At 44.5% G+C, this 14,220-nt stretch overlaps 1 protein-coding gene across 16 annotated transcripts in view; it reads right to left on the reverse strand.

The window, feature by feature from the left end:
- TSNARE1 (t-SNARE domain containing 1) overlaps positions 1-14,220 on the reverse strand; it is a 757,898-nt gene that overhangs the window by 608,681 nt on the left and 134,997 nt on the right. Inside the window, exon 1 of one of the 16 annotated variants that reach the window (XM_050940854.1) lies at positions 3,268-3,376. The exons of the other annotated variants lie outside the window; for them this stretch is intronic. The gene's annotated coding sequence lies outside the window, so the exon portion shown is untranslated. Of the gene's footprint in view, positions 1-3,267; positions 3,377-14,220 lie in introns of those variants that run through there. 16 annotated transcript variants of the gene reach the window in all.

Below are 14,220 nucleotides of genomic sequence, written 5' to 3' on the forward strand. Positions count from 1 at the left end.
TGTGCAGTGTTACCAACTCTCATGATTTTGTCACGAGTCTCAGGATAATGATCCATTTCCTTAAAGCCCCAGTGCCTGGAGTCAAGTGGGTATGTGATGATTTAAGCCTTTATTCTTCAAGAAAAAGTAAGTTTCTAACCCTCATGGCTGTAGAGAAAGCTTTAAAATGTGACTCCAGTGCACCCTAAATGCTCAAAAAGCAGAAAGCAAATAAAGAGAACCCCAAATCTATTATTTTTACATCATCTCATGATTTTAAAGCCAGTCTAATGATTTTTGGTGAGGCTGACTCATGATTATTTAGCATTTGGGGTTGGCAATATTATATTTATTGCTGGCCTTGCTCCCCAGAAGCAGGGTGCAACATTAAAGGGGACACAAAGAGCGGGGCTTTGAGTTCTGATTCCCCAGAGGGGCTCTACTGCAGAAGGGAGGAAAGAACAACCTGAGCTCCCAGATCCAGAGGGGCATGAGTGAAAACAAGTTGGGGTTGAGTGTGCGGTCTGTTCCCCATACAGTGCTGGGCCATAACAGGTGGGTACGGAGGGGGAGGCAGCAAGGAACATACCCACAAATGGTGCACTTTTGGAAAGGGCTACCGGCTGCCAGCCCAAGCAGCTCGCAGTCATGCCATGTGGCACCAGCTTGCCAGTGTGGGTGGAGCTCATGTGACCCAGGCCACTCTGTGCCTGCAGGTTTGTCAGCATTGTCTGAACCAGCCCTGGCAAGGAGCTTGTCAGTTCCAGGGGAAAGCAGGTGGAAGAGCCCCTCAGAGGGTATGGGAAGAGGTGAGTGGTAGGTCAGTGCGAGGTGGGAGAAGGAGATGGGAAAAGGCTGAGCTTTGCCAGCTGATCTATGCCCTGCCTCTCAGCCCCACAAACCCTTACTTCTTCCTGCGTCATAAATAAAACTGTCCCACGCATTTACCCTTTTCCCTGAACCCGCCTGTGCCACACCTGACGCTGTGGCAACGGCACCCAGGAAATTACACCAGTAAGGTTTGGGTGAAGCCAGAAATCAGGGCCACCCAGAGGATTCCGGGGGCCTGGGGCCATCGGCGGCAGGCGGCTCCGGTGGACCTCCCGCAGGCGTGCCTGCGGAGGATCCGCTGGGCCCGCGGCTCCGGTGGAGCATCCGCAGGCACGCCTGCGGGAGGTCCACTGGAGCCGCAGGACCAGCGGACCCTCCGCAGCCATGCCTGCGGGAGGTCCACTGCAGTCGTGAGACCGGCAAGCGGCAGGGGGCCCCCCGTGCGGCGAAATGTCTAGAGCCGGCCCTATTCGGCGGCGGGGGGCCCTTCCATTCTGGGACGTTCCCTCAAGACCCGCAGTGAGGCCCCACCGCCGGCGAATTATCGCCGAAGCGGGACCTGCCGCCGAAGTGCAGTCTGCTCTTCGGCAGTAATTCGATGGCGGGGGGCCCCCGCCGCGGGTCTTCGGGGCACTTCGGCAGCGGGTCCCTGAACGGAAGGGCCCCCCGCCGCCAAATTACCGCCGAAGACCAGGTTGCACTTCGGCAGCAGGTCCCGCTTCGGCGGTAATGCGATGGCGGGGGGTCCTTCCGCCCCAGAGTGGAAGGACTCCCCAACCAGCGAAGACCAGGAGCGGAAGAAGCTCCAGGGCCTGGCCCCGCAAGAGTTTTCTGGGGCCCCCGAGCGAGTGAAGGACCCCTCTCCAGGGGCCCCGAAAAACTCTCGTGGGGGCCCCTGCGGAGCCCAGGGCCTGGGGCAAATTGCCCCTCTTGCCCCGCCCTCTGGGCGTCCCTGCCAGGAATGCTGCCCTCTTTCTTCCCTCTAAACAAGGCAAATACGCAGCTTTAAATTAGTCAAAGTTCTGGATTCTCTAGCAAAGACATACACTTCCCATGTGGGGGAAGTCAGACAGGAAGGAGGAAAAATGGGACATTTCCCCATCCCTCCACACAGCCTCATGGTTCACAGCTATCATGGGTGCTCAAGGGGAACAAAAACGTGTCAAAAACCTGGGAAGTCAACTCTACTTAGAACAAGTGTGTGCGCGCACTAAAATACAAACAGTTTGTCTATGAGTATGTCTACACTACCCACCGCATGGGTGGGCAGCGATCGATCCAGCGGGGATCCATTTATCGCATCTAGTCTAGACGCAATAAATCGACCCCCGAGCCCTCTCCCATCGACTCCTGTGCTCCAGCACCACGAGAGGCGCAGGCGGAGTCGATGGGGGAGCAGCAACAGTTGACTCACCGTGGTGAAGACACCACAGTAAGTCGAACTAAGTACGTCAACTTCAGCTACGTTATTCACGTAGCTAAAGTTGCGTAACTTAGATCAATCCCCACCTGCTAGTGTAGACCAGGGCCATGTCTTTATACCTCACCTGTCACCACAGTTTCCTATAGAGAATACCAGCATGGCTGAGAGATCTGCCCATGCAAAGGGGTGACAGAGACTCCTCCGTTATAATACTGGCTTTGCCACCAACTCCCTCGGTGGCCATGGGCAAGTCATTGTCCCTCACTGTACGCCGTTTATCTGTCAAATAAGGAGAATACTTACTTGTCCTGCAAGGCTTAATTAAAACACGGGCGGTGCTTTGAAAAGTAGAGCAGAACATAGGGATAATAATGCTTAGTACTAACACCTGTTCTAAATGACTACATCAAATATATCAGCTAACGTAGCCTCAGAGTAGAGAGCATTTCAAGTTCAAATTCAGACAGAATTTTACTATATGTTTTAAAAGAGTCACTTGTGGGAAAGGTCAGCCATGGCCTTTACAGGTGGTTCCATTTGTATTATTAAAAAAAAATCGGTCAGGCTTTAACAAATCCACCTAAGTGAACCTTGTCTCTACTCCCATCCCAACTCCCTCTGCTCATACTAGATAGTCTCTTTGGCCACTCACAAATTCGTGTTACTGTCAGTGCAAATGCCTTCTCCTCTGCATCTCTCCTCAGAGCTAAACACCCAAATGCTCCATCTAATTGCAAATCTCAGCAGAAAGCATCTTGTTCCTCCCTTGCCTCTTCATTTCTGGCTCCCTCTATTATTATTTAACTCAGGGCGCCATTTTTAAATAAAAGACACCATACAGGATGGAGGCCTTATACCAGAAGAAAGCCAGTAGAAGCTGAAGATGCTCAACATCTCACATGACTGGGCCCTTACTCTGCAAAAACACTCCTGAACACCAGATCCAAAGAGCAGCCCCTTAACCCCCTCATCAGCATGTTCCTATTGCCCTGATTCTGATAACTGCCACTACAAAGCAAACGTATGTGAATCACCATGTGCTCTGTTTAGTTCAGCCCATTCACAGGGTCTGGAGAGAGCTCATTTTCCTTAGTCTTATTATCCTTCCTCCGCCACTCAAGAGCTTTAAAGATGTAGCATCTGGTTTATAGGAGTGTTCTGTGCACTAAAAAGGGAAGGACAGCAAAAGAAAAATATTTACAAACCAAGGAGGTAAAACATAAAGCTTATAATTACTTGACATGATACATGGAAAATAGACAGAAAAAGGCTTCTAAGGTTTGCACAAAGCCTGGATTTGTCCTTCCACACTTTCCAAGGATCAACAATGCATGTTCCATACAGTTGTCATCTTCCATAGAAACAGCCCACCTCCCCCACATTAACATTTCATAATTTTTCAATCAGAAATGACATTTTAGAACTGAACTTTTTTAAACAACTTCCTGCTCTCCTAACACAGAGACAAGAATAATACGAAACCTCTGTCTTAAACATAACAATCAATATCATCAGAGGAGGGAATTCTATTGATTGAGCCATTTAACCAAGGTATTTAAACCCTGATGCAGAATATAAGTGCTATGCATTAGCTATTTAAAAGCACCTAAATCTAGCTTTATAGCTTTTTCCTTTCTCCCTACTTCAGCTCAATTCAAAAATCACATTGCACTGAACTATTTTTTACTCTTTATGTCACCAGGAATAACAATATCCAGTGGCCGGAAGCTGAAGTCAGCAAAGATCAGAAGGGAAATCGGATGCACATTTTTAACACTGAAGAAAATTAACAACTGCGAACATTCACCAAGGGATGTGGTAGATTCTCCATCACTTGTTGTCTTTAAACCAAGACTGGATGTCTTTGTAAATGATCTGCTGTAGCTCATCCAAAAATTAGGGGCTCGATGATGAACCGCTTGTTGACATTTCAAGGTCTATATTCTGCAAGAAATCAGGGTACAGGAACACTATCGTTCCTTCTGATTTTAGCAATCTATGAAAAAATGTACATGTGATAAGTAAAGTGAGAGAAAGAGATACACACAGACTACAGGGATTCTACAAACCCCCAAGAACATTCTCCTTCTTACCTACGTGAATCGGATTAAGTAAGGCACATGAGTTTTCACTACAGCTGGGTGAAATATTTGCAGCCAAGCCTGAAAACATGTGGTCTAATGAAAAACCTGTAGTTCATCCTAGATTTGTTAAAGTTTTCATTGAGGTTCTGGGACACACTGTATCTCATAGCACCACCCTGAAATCCCCATATTCACCTCTGTTGTATAATTATGATGTGTTTTGTACAAAGCATACCTTGTGAGGAATCATTTTAAAAGTCTTGATCTGTTCAACACTAATATCCTGTTGGACTGTATGTGAAGTTATGAAGCATTGTTATATGTGACTGAAATAAGTTGTGAGGTTGGGAACACCCAGGGCATACAACAAAGGGGTAGCAGACAGGCGTTAATGGCGCATCAACACCCAATCCACTATTCCAGAGACTTCTCAGAGAAAGCAAGTACACTATGGACTAACACAGAATCTTTCTAGCCTGCTGGAAAAAAATTATAGAAGAGGGGGAGTGACTTCATCACTTTGCCTTTTCCCCCCCTCCACCCTCCTCCCCTCTACCCCATCTCAAGACCTGGAAAATCATCTGGAAGAAAAAATACTTTGAACTGGGGAGTTTGGTCCCAGGCTGGAATATGGTTCAGTCTGTGTATTGAGGCACTGTAAGCTGCTTGCACCATCTGTTAGGATGAGACACGTCTTGATTCAAATCTTGCTTAGTCTGTTTAAATTAGAATTTTGACTGCAAATTTATTTTTGTTTCTTAAGTAACCAACTCTAATCTCTCTGCCTGCTACTTATAATCACTTAAAATCTCTCTTTCCGTAGTTAATAAATCTGTTTTATATTTCACCTAAAACTCTGTTTTGGGAGAAGCGCTTGGGGGAGCTCCGCTCAGACTACAAAGACAAGCGTGTGTCCATTTCACACAGAGGGAGTGGTGAGCTACCTAATTAACTTTCACTGGCCAAGGGAGTCTTGAGCACTGAGTTTTGGGGTGCAAAGCTTGGAGCTGGGGGGAACTGGCTGGAGCATCTCTATTGATGGTTCACGAGTGGCTGGGAGAGCATCCATGTAACCAAGTTGAGTGTGTCCCTACCTGTGGGTGGCTGCGTAAGTGCAGTGCCTGTCAGAGGCTTGTAACTTGACATGAGCATCACAGTGTGAGGGACAGCTGAGGCTGGTGGGTTTGGAAGACTCAGCAGTCCCACAGTCCAGGTTCCACCCCAGGGACCCCATCACGGGTTCACAAACCTTTCCTACAAACTGGGGCTCAGTTCGGAGCCAACATAGGCCAGTTTATTTTTTGTACGAAAGTGGCCATGAGCACCCATCAGGGCCCAATGATGCTAGGCATCAAGCACAAACAAAGCAAAGACAGAGCTTGCTACGTGCAACAGGGTGATACAGAGGGATTCGTCCTAACCACGAAAAATTCACAACAGTTTAGTGGTGGAAAAAAAGCTGAAATAGTGATTTCAGATGAGATTTGTTTTCTGAGATTGTAACAAATCTATGATCACCTACGATTTCACCACGGGCACATGTGAAAGTAGAACGAATTATGTTGTAAAAATAAGTATGGATTAAAGAAATGTTGTATGTACCTTTAAGCAGAAATAAGAAATGTTAAAATACAGGTGCCAGGAAAAGAAACATTAGGCATAAACAATGGTGCTAATGGCGAAACATTAACAGAAGATCGGTAATAGTTAGTAAGCAAATAAGATATGCATGCCTAGCCCAGGTAAACTTATCAGATTCTCCTTCCTTTGTTATCTTGTTAAGAGCTCACCCTTTTATCTGTATAAATAAGATCATTTGTGTCTTGCATGGTGCTCACATTATCTGGGTGTTATTAGCCGAGCGCTGTGCTAATAAAACAGAGTGGTCTGACAAACTGAGTCCTGAGTCTAACTGTGGGTATGGCTACATTTGGAATTTCAAAGCGCTGCCCAGGCAGCGCTGCGGGAGCACTGCCGCGGCAGTGCTTTGAAGTGTGAGTGTAGTCAGAGCGGCAGCGCTGGGAGAGAGCTCTCCCAGCGCTGCATGTAAACCACATCCCTTACGGGTGTAGCGTGCAGCGCTGGGAGCCACGCTCCCAGCGCTGCTGCCCTGATTACACTGAGGCTTTACAGCGCTGTATCTTGCAGCGCTCAGGGGGGTGTTTTTTCACACCCCAGTTGCAGCGCTGTAAAGTGTGACTGTAGCCAAGGCCTTTGACACACAGTTACTCAGCACTTCACAGTTGCAATCAGGATAAACAGAATTTCAATTCACCTGCTTCACTGAATTTGTCTGGTTTCAGCTTCCAGTCACTGGCGCTTATTAGGGCTTTCTTCTCTAGATTTAAGAGCACTTTAGTGCTGAATGTTTTCTCTCCACAAAGGTATACACACTGTAATCAAATCACCTCTCAGTCTTCTTTTTGATAAGCTAAACAGATTAAACTCTTGATTATTCTCACTGGAAAGCATTCTTCCCAGCCCTCAAGTTTTGCGGCTCATTTCTGAACCAACTCCAATTTTTCGATAACCTTTTTAAAATGCGGGCACCAGAACTGGATGCAGTATTCCAGTATCGGTCTCATCAACGCTGAATACAGAGGAAAAATAACCTCCTTCCTCTGACTCACTAACCCCATTTATGCATCCCAGGATCACATCCGCACTTTTTGCCACAGCATTGCACTAGGATTCCTAAATCCTCTTTAGAGTCCTGCTTTCCACAGTACAGCCCCCCATTCTGAAGGGACGGACGCGGTCCTTGTTCCTACTCTGCATTTAGCTATATTAAAATGCATTTTGCTTGAATGTGCCTAGTCTAACAAGTGATCTAGATCAAGCTGTATGACTGCCCTGCCCTCATCATTATTTATGACCACACTGCCAATCTTTGTGTCATCTGCAAATTTTATCCACAGTGATTTACTTCCAGATCACTGATAAAGATGTTGAATACCATCAGGCCTAGTACCAATCCCTGCAAAACCCCACTAGAAACACCCCCATTCAATGAGGATTCCCCATTGGTGACTACTTTTTGAGCTCCATCAATTAGCCTGTCCTTAACCCACTTAACATGTGCTTTAATGATAGTGGATAGTACTAATTTTTTAATCAGAACATTGTGTGGTATTAAGTCAAGCACATTACAAAGTCTAAACATGCCTTTTTCGACCAAATTTGTAAACTCAAAGAATGAAATCAGGCTCGTTCGAAAAAAATTATTTTCCATAAAACCATGTTAACAAGCATTAACTTTATTTCTATCCTTTAATTCTTGAATCTCAGATCAGCTTTTCCATTTTTTTCACAGGATTGATGGCAGGCTAAGTGGCCTATAGTTACGTGGGCCACCCTACGTATCTTTTTGAATATTGGCATAACATTTGCACTCTTTCAGTCTTCTGGAATTTCCTTGGTATTCCAAGATTTTAAAATTACATCAGTGATATAGAGAACTCCTCAGCCAGCTCTTTTAGGACTCTTTGATACAAGTTATCCAGGACTGTTGAGTGAAAGATGTTCGTCCCTGGTAGATGTTATTTAACGTTTTCCTTGGTTACTAATAGACTGGAAAGTACTTCAACATCCACATGTGATACAAATACAACAACTAACTTCTTTCCAAATATACAACAGAAATATTTATTGATCATTTTTGCCTTTTCTGATTGATTATGAACTTTACCATCTCCATCTAAAAATGGGTCTATGCCATTGCTAGGATTTCTTTTGTTCATAATATAGTTTAAAATTCCTATTGTTTATCCTTAGCCCAGCCAGCCATGGATTTCCCTAATATCTTTAGCATCCCTTATCAATTTTCTGTGATTCATATCTTCTAATTTATATCAATTGCTATTTCCTTTTTCCATTTGTTATATATTGTCTTTTTACTTCTAATTACTGCCTTTGCTTTGCCACTGAACCAGGACGCAGAGTAGCAACCACGTTAGTCTGTATCCGCAAAAAGAACAGGACTACTTGTGGCACCTTAGAGACTAAAGGTACGTCTATACTACGCACTGGATCGGCGGGTAGTAATCGAACTATCGGGGATCAATTTATCATGTCTCGTCTAGACACGATAAATCAGTCCACCAATTGACGCCCGTACTCCACCTCGGCAGGAGGAGTAAGCAGCGTCCACAGGGGAGCCGTGGCAGTTGACTCACCGCTGTGACGATGGCCAGGTAAGTCGAACTAAGGTACTTCGACTTCAGCTACGTGAATAGCGTAGCTGAAGTTGCCTATCTTAGATCAATTCCCCCCCTCCCCCGCAGTGTAGACTAGCCCTAACAAATTTATTTGAGCATAAGCTTATGTGGGCTACAGCCCACTTCATCGGATACATGCAGTGGAAAATACAGTAGGAAGATATATATATATATATACACACACACAGAGAACATGAAACAATGGGTGTTACCATACATACTCTAAGGAGGGTGATCAGTTAAGGTGAAAAGAACAGGAGTACTTGTGGCACCTGAGAGACTAACAAATTTATTTCGGCATGAGCTTTCATGAGCTACAGCTACTCTGAAACTAGTTAAGGTGAGCTATTACCAGCAGGAGAGAAAAAAACTTTTTGTAGTGGTAATCAAAATGGTCCATTTGCAGCAGTTGACAAGAAGGTGTGAGGAACAGTGTGTGTGGGGGGGAGGGAATAAACATGGGGAAATAGTTTTACTTTGTGTAATGACCCATCCACTCCCAATCTTCATTCAAGCCTAATTTAATGGTGTCCAGTTTGCAAATTAATTCCAATTTAGCAGTCTCTCATTGGAGTCTGTTTTTGCCATTTTTTTGTTGTAATATTGCGACTTTTAGGTCTGTAATCAAGTGACCAGGGAGATTGAACCACGATGGGCTTTTAAGCCACAGCTGTCCTCTTTCTTGATTGTGGAATTGCGGCTTTCTTGGCCATCTAATAAACTCTCCTTAAAGAGCTCACAATTTTCATTCGCATTTTTCTGTCTGATTTTTTCCTGCCAGTCAACTTGCCTCAGAATTTTCCTCCGCTTTGGGAAATCAGCCCTTTTGAAGCACCAAGTATACACAAAGCTCACTGGGACTATCTTCCCTTTGCTCATATCAACTGTGAACAGGTCAATTCATCTTTATCTGTCACAATGAGTTTCAAAATAGAGTACCTCAAGGTGGGTGAAAAATCTTTTGTGTCAAAAAATCATCCGTATTTTTTAGAAATTCTAAATAATGTTTTACTACTGTCTGCATGAGACCTCCAGCACATGTCTCCCACACTGACGTCCTACATAACACAGTTTTTCTTTCCACACATTACAGAAAGGTGCTTAAGGAGTAACTCATCCTGTTCTTTCGGTTGATTCAGTGGTCTATAACACAGCCCTGCCAGTATCTCCTTCTTGGGTTTAGTTAGCACACTAATCTGTAGGATCATGGGTGGTGTATATCAAAGGCTAGGGGAGGCTGTGTCTCCCCAAACAGCCCTGTGTGGTCCTGCCCACGCTCTGCCCCCTGGCTCCCTCCTGCTTCTCACTGGTGCTCTGGGGCCCTTCCCCAGTGGCTGGAGCCCTGTGCTGGGGCCAGGACCAGCCTGCAGCTAGGAACTTTGGGTGGCTTGAGCCAGTGCTTGTGCCACCCACCCACCCAGTGTCCTGAGGCTGGGGAGGGTGGGCAATGCCCGCCTGGCACTCTGAGGCTTCAGGGGGCCCACGCCGCCCATCCAGCACTCCAGGGCCTGGGGTGCTCGAGCAGCTGGGGGCGGGACTGGCAGCCATGGGGGGAGGGGCTTTGGGCTCTGGTGGGGGAAGGGAGGCAGGAGGGGCGGGGCCTCAGGCAGAAGGGGAGGGCTGGGCCAGTGGCTAGTCTCCCCAAGCCCACGGTTCACCCTCTGCCTGTGTGTATGATTTCAAGATCCTGCTCTCCTGAGTTATCAGTGACTTTAAAACAAGTAACAGTGTCTTTATCAACTCTATCCTTCCTACACAGGTAATAACTAGTGATTCTGACATTCCAATTATGCAAATCATCCCACCAGGCTTCAGTAACACTAATTAGATCAAATTTTGGCTCATACATAAGCCTTTCCCATTCCATTTGCTTGTTACATTCCGTTCTTCTGCACTAGCACAATGTGACAGAGGGATATTTAAATTTCAAAAAAATCTTAATTTATTTTAATTTAAATTCATGAAGATGCTTCTATTCATAATTAACTTTGTGAATTAGTAGGTTTCTACCCTATGTCATGCCTGGAAAGAGAACGAAAGAAAAGAGAAACACTCCATTAAGTTGTGTGTTTTAACAGGCGGCCTCTTAACAAGAACTTGGGCATTAGGAACAATGCCATTTCACGGTCTCGTAGTGTACACACTGGGCTCCCACATGGCCATCCATGGGTCCAAAATGTCAGTTTTATCATTAAAAACATTTCCAAATGCACTTTTCACAGTTCATTCACAACAAAGAGTGGCTCCTTACTGAGTGAACTTTCAGCTCGTTTCAATGAGCAGAACTAGTTCAACGTTTCCCATACACTCCTGCATCCCTTCTACATTATTCCTGCTCTGAATGGCTGTTTCTTCCCATTGACAAACAAGAACAGAATGTGTTGGGTTTCATTTTTATGCCTTTCATCAGGGTGAAAATGCTGCGTATGTATTTCATTCCAGAGGAAAAGTCTGAAGAACCAACAACTTGCCATAATTAAGGTTAGAAACATCAATTAAAAGTAACTCCAATTTATGATATTTTGTTTCTGCCAAGGACAAAACTGCTGTCTGTGTATGTAATGGAAGAATTACAGATCCAGCCAGATGGAGAGTGCCATATAAATATAAAATTATAATTATTATTGAGGATTTTATTCAGTTCAAGTGAACATACTGCAGCAGAATGGAAAAATCCCTTAATGATACAACAACAACGGTATACAATGGCCTAGAAGCCAAAGATGGAAAAGATCTCATTAGGACATCAAATCCATCCATCGGGGGCCAGTGGAGCATTGTACCATTGATCTATTCTCCATCACACTGTCAAGACCAGTTTTCAGTGTATCAAGGCTCGAGCTTTCACTTGTTAAATTGCAGGCAGGAAAACAGATTTATCTGAGAACTGTTACACACCAATTAAAAATCTGAGGAGAAAAGAGAGAGGTAAGAAAGCAAGATGTGTTAGTCCTTATGTAGCTTGCCTGCTTTGGAGCAGATCCAGGAAAATGCATAGCCCTCTCCTGGATCCCACAGACATCAATGGGAGCGGAGACTCTTTTCCTTTAAACTTACCCAATGTCCTCCTTCCACTCTATCTCTCAGGATAAGCAAATGAAAGCCAGCGTGTCCAAAAAAATAATTTACTGGCATGCCCAGGTTTCCAGCCAACAGGGCTGTGTGTAGCAATTATGTGTAATTTATTTAGTCACCAATAATTAGTCCCCTAACTGTGCCTCTGAGCTGAATCTGTATTGCATCATGCGGAGTCTCTCATAAGGAGGCATCACAGAAGAATGAAGCAGCACCGACTTTAAAGTGGATTAATCAAAAAAACCAAATAACTTTGAATATTTCACAGCCGCTACGGACAACTTACTCTTGAGCAGTTTTAGCTTAATGGCTTGAGTACTAGCAGGTTAACCATGTACTGCGGATTGTCAAGAAGGCACTCCCAGATGCTGCCAGTTGGGTTCCATCCAAGATCACAGAACAATTTAGCCTCTGTAAGTGCCCCCATCTGAGCTGTACAAGCAATCAGACTCTCTCCCTCGCTCACTCTCATCTTCGGTCATAAGGGAGGCTTCAAGCCAAAGGGAACGGGAGGGGGGAGGAGAAGCACATTCCAGCTGTGCTCTTCCTATTTCACTAATTGGTTACATTTATGGAATCACATTTCGCATTAAAAGAGCCAGTGGGCTGTAATGAGATTCTCCAGCATCCTCCCACAATTGGACAGGAGCAACTGGATGTTTTTTTTGAGGCAGAGCAAGTCTAACATATTACACATTTAAAAAGAAAAGAAAAGAAAAAAGGGTTTTTGCAATACAATTGTAACTTCTAAGCCAACTCATTACTGAGCTGTAGGGAACAGGGACAAAAACGAACAGACCCTCAGCAGCACATTGCAGAGTATAAAAAGTTGTCTTATTCTTCAGTGTTTGCCTAGTGCAGTGCCACTCTGAATACTACCATTAAGTGTGGTGTAAGCAATGCTTACCTTGCTGGCACAAGTTATTGTTGGCTGGAACACTAGAGACATAACAAGATGATTCCAGATGTTTGGCTAATATGCTATATAGACAAAGCTTGGCAGTGTTCTGATTTGAAAAGAAACCATCTGAGAACATATGGAATTCCTTTGTACAGGTGAGTGTCTCAGAACATACAGATATTTGAGAAATAACACGCCACTCAACCCTGCTGGTTACAGAAAACTCTGGCAGGGCATCCGGTAACACAAGAGGGGCTATGTAAAAATAACATCATCTCACCAAATGCATCTGCTCCCTGTGTGTCACAACGTCAGCACCACTACCTTTCCTGACCAAAACAAGATCCAGCTCCCATTAGCACTGCAAAAGCCGATGCAACTACAGGGAACAGTGAGATGAGAGTCTGTTCTGCTTCACACTTCATCAAAAGAACTGTCAAGCTCAGTTCTGACTGCTGAATCTTTATCACCGGTGACAACATAAAACAGAAAGAGCAACCAGTTCTCCAGATTCCAGACTGAGTTTGCAGCACTGCTAGTTAGGGGAAAAAAACAAAAATCAGTTTTTTGGGTATAGTAAACTGAGCACGTTGGGACGACATTGAGAGAAGAAATATTGGACCCTATGCCACAATGTCATTTGTAGAGTCACTTTTCTGATTACAATTGTACTTTAAATGGCAGTTTTAAAGATTACCGAAGTCCCCCTTTAGCCATATAGTCTTAAACGAACTTTGAAGAAAACACAAAATACATGCACAAACAATCCACTGAGACGCCACAAGTTGAGAACAAAACTTCTGGATAAATACTGCAAAAAGCTTTCCACAAATAAACTTGAATTTTTCAAGAGCTGGGCACTGGCTGGACCTGCATCCTTACTGCATTTGCTTTCCATGAATATTCTAGCAAATGAGCTGACTGGCAGGAATATTTGAAGCAGTGAATTTTCAGTGATTATTGCCGAATATTATAATTCATGACTCAGAGCATTTTTACCACAACCTTGAACCAGCAAGACCTCATCGACTCAGGGAATAGAAGCATATCATATGACCTGCATTTCCAAGCAAAATGGCTCTTTTTTCAAATACTGATAACATGCATTGCCAACAGGGCTACACTTCAAGATGGCAGTGTGTGCCCGTTTTTGCCCATCTAACAGCCTATCTGACCTTTTGCCCTTCAGCAGAAAATTTAATGTAAAATGCAGGTGTCATTTTTATTCATCTAAAGCCTTGTCTACACTGCCACTTTACAGGGCTGAAACTTTCTCGCTCAGGGGTGTGAAAAAACACACCCCATAGCACTGCAAGTTTCAGCCCTGGGAGCTACTCCACTCGTAGGTGGGAGAGCTCTACGCAACTACACGGCTATCTAAAAGCGCTGCCGCACGACTCATGAGAAAAACTCAGCATGTGATTCCCTCTGCTGATTCCATGCACAACCACCAAATGAGAACATCCAGCAGAACGCTCACATTGTGTATCTATAGCCTATCTATATATATAGCCATGACATTTTAAATTTGCTAATTGATTTTAAAGGGGAAAACTAATCTTTTAAACTATTGGCAGATGAAGTTTTTTAATGCTGTGGACTTTTTTTTTTCCTTTGGTCTAATTTAAAAAAAAAAATTTGGCAAGTTTGCCATGGACAGACTCCAGTAGGGAGCTAAGTGCCTTTCACTTTTTCCTCCTTTTCAAAGAA

This window comes from Gopherus flavomarginatus, chromosome 2, assembly GCF_025201925.1.
Source record: "Gopherus flavomarginatus isolate rGopFla2 chromosome 2, rGopFla2.mat.asm, whole genome shotgun sequence".
Taxonomy (NCBI): Eukaryota; Metazoa; Chordata; order Testudines; family Testudinidae; genus Gopherus; species Gopherus flavomarginatus.